We start from the raw sequence: 3,621 nt of genomic DNA on the forward strand, positions 1-3,621 counted from the left end.
TATTTTGATGATCGATGGAAAGTAAGAAACAAGACTTAGGCTTTCAAAGAATTAAGGTTGATGTGCTTTTCAATCCATTGTTGCGCAGCAATATATAGAACTTAATCTGTTGGTCCTCTCTCTCTCTCTCTCTCTCTCTCTCACACACACACACACACACACACACACACACACACACACACACACACACACACACACACACACACACACACACACACACACACACACACACACACACACACTGTTTATTTCCAATCTAACAAATTTCTATCTTAATACAAGTAGCATCTCTTCAACAAACCTTGATTAATTAAAAGCATGTGCTTTTATACATTTAAATTAATTGCACGTGATAAGGAAATTAATGTCTCCCGACAAAAATGTATCCTGTAATTTCTAAGGAGTTGACTGCTATATAACAACCCGACAAAAATATACCTACCTCATATTTTATAACCCTACCCCTACAATTATTAATTTTTAGTTAAATGATAAAAATCTAGAAATCCTATTCATATAAATATTATTCTCTCTCTTAATCATTTTTTTTCTTTAATATACACGAATAATTATTACAAAACAGTTTTCCATCAATAAATGTATAAATATAATAATCCCCAATATAATGTTATTTTAATTTTCTAATTTTGTCCTCATACTTTTGTATATCTTTAAAAATTACATTTTGTTTTTTAAAATTTTATTTTAAACTAGTTACTATAAGGTATTATTAGAAACTATGAAATGGATTTTAAATAAAAATAGTTGACAAATGAAATGGATTTGACGTACGTCAAGCTAAAACTATTTATTTTATAATATACTACGTGTAAGCCTCATGTATTACATGGGTGTATTTAAAATAATTAAATATTTATAAATATTTAAGAAATTTAAATTTATAAGAAAAATGAAAAAAAAATATTGAATTACTAAAATTGAATGTTTTTTTTTTAAATTTAAACAAATCATTTAAATAAAATAATCAAAGCAAATTAATCACATTTTATTTTAAAATTTTAAAATTATAAGGAATGTCCATTAATGAAATTGATATGCATTTATTATTAAATTTAAATACAATATGAAATAAGAAAACCACAAAATTACATATGGAATAAAAATTAATTCAAAATGACATGTGGCAAAATGAATGAGAGTGTGACAAGTGACAAAAAAACTTTCATTTATTAGAGAAGATTTATCATATTAAATTATTTTATTTTTAGCGATCAAATGACTACTTTTTTTTTCTAAAATGAATAAAAACGTCAAAAAATATTAGAAATATGTTATAATATTTTAAATAACATAAATTTAATAAAATCTTTTAATAAATAGAATTAAAACATAATATAATATTTTAAATTTTTTAGATTTTTTATAGTAATGTCATAAATATAAACTAATAAAAAATTAAAAATATATTCAAACGTCAAATATTTTTTGTTTTTCAACAAAGATTCAAAGATTTTTTTAACTATACAAAAAGATAGAAATTTAAAGACTTTTTGGTTATACAAACAAACAAAACATCATATATTTTTTTCAAAACAAAAAGTTATATTTTTTTAAATTCACTGTTAGAAACAAGTATAAGTTTTAAAAATAAAATTATGAAATAAATACAAACAAACAAAACTTAAAAATATGCATTTGACCAAAACGTTAATGATTAAAAAAATCACTACTACTAAAGTGAGGGGATTTAAAGTAGTATACTAATACTCAAACAAAATGTCAAAAAAATATAAAAGAATAAAACGTCAAACAATGTTTTCAAACAAAATGTCAAAAAAAATCATAAAAACAAAGGTAAATAAATAAATTAAATAAAAAAACAAGATTAATAAAAAAGATAATAAGCTAGTATATTAAAAGAAAATAAAATAATAATAATAATTATGTAATCATTAGTTATTTAAGGAAAAAAAGTTAAATGAAATTATTAAGGAGTATGGTTAAATAGGGAAAGGGTATGGATAATTGCTAGCTAAAACAAGCATAGTAGAATTTCTATTTTCTTTTTTGTTTCTTTATAGAAAACATTAAAACAAGCATAGTAGAATTTGCTTTAATTAACAACGTTGATTTGCTTGCTTGCAAAATAGCTTTATACAAATACGTCACATATACAAAATCAAGCGGAGTAAACTAATACCTATAAAGGTATCTAGTTTTGTTTGGAGAGCTGCTCTAGGGTGCATCCTATCTACAGAAGCACTTGGTCACAGAGGTATCAAACTCGACTCCACTTTATGTGGATCATGTATCAACGGGTCGGAGATTGTTGATCATATTATAGTTGGATGTCCTTATGCTACTATGATTCTCGATAAGATATCAAGATGGTGTGAGTTTGACAATATTAAAGTGCAAAGTGTTGGTGACCTAGTGGAATTTGCAAACAAACGGAGAAGGTGTTCGAAAAGAAGGAAGAGACTAACTGTCATCTTCTATGGGCTAATATGGACTCTATGGAAAACAAGAAATGAAAGGTTGTTTCAGAGATGCACAAGCTCTCCTTCAAAAGTGTTTGAGAATGTCAAATCAGTGGCGTATCTTTGGCTCAAAGTAAGGGATAAAAATGGAATCTGTAACTGGGAGGATTGGAATGTTTCTCCTTTTGCATCTCTATAATTGTATTGTTTTTAATAACTGTAATGTCTTTTGGTGGCCCCTGTTTAGCTCCTTGCTTGGTGGGGTCAGTCTAATAAAAATATCGTTGTTTCAAAAGAAAAAAGTAGCAGATGCTTAAATTAACGACGTTAGCCGGCTCGAAAGGAATTGTCATGTTGGTTCAAATTTCAAGGACAACAGGACAGATAGGCAGGCAAAAAATTTGGGTGTTTTTTTTCCACACGCCAATCTAATACACACCGATCTATATCTATTTAAAAGTCTTAATTATTGACTAATAATTTCAATAATAAACTATTTAAATTATATTGTTTTTCGAAAAAGTAAATTGTTTCTTTCTCCTTTTTAATCTCTTTCTCTTATATATATATATATATATATATATATATATATATATATATATATATATATAATATATATATATATATATATATATATATATACTACTCCTTGTGTTCGAAAATTATTCTCCACTGCCAAAAATAGATATACACTTTTACCATATTACCCCTAACATTTAATAAAGTAAACCTGAATAATTACAAATGCATATTTCCCATTGTTTTTAGAAAAGGGCAAGAGGGTCATTTTACTCAAAAAAGACAAAACTAATGATTGTTTTTCTTAATCTGTGTGTTTTTTGTCCGTGGACAATAATTTTGGGACGGAGGGAGTACGTTATAACTCGTGGATATCACGGATGAGAAAGATAAAAGAAAATTATAAATAAATCGTAAGGTAATGACTAAACAACAACAACAACAACAACAATAATAATAATAATAATAATAATAATAATAATAATATTATTATTATTATTATTATTATTATTATTATTATTAATTTATAAGATAAAAGTTTTCTGTGTGGTTTATAATGATATAATTATTAGTTCAAACTACAACGACACATTGGTTTTAATATGGGATGGTCGTTTTGTGTTTATAGATATTTTATAAAATTATAATTTTATAAAATACA

This window comes from Lactuca sativa, chromosome 5 (genome assembly GCF_002870075.4).
Source record: "Lactuca sativa cultivar Salinas chromosome 5, Lsat_Salinas_v11, whole genome shotgun sequence".
Classification (NCBI taxonomy): domain Eukaryota; kingdom Viridiplantae; phylum Streptophyta; class Magnoliopsida; order Asterales; family Asteraceae; genus Lactuca; species Lactuca sativa.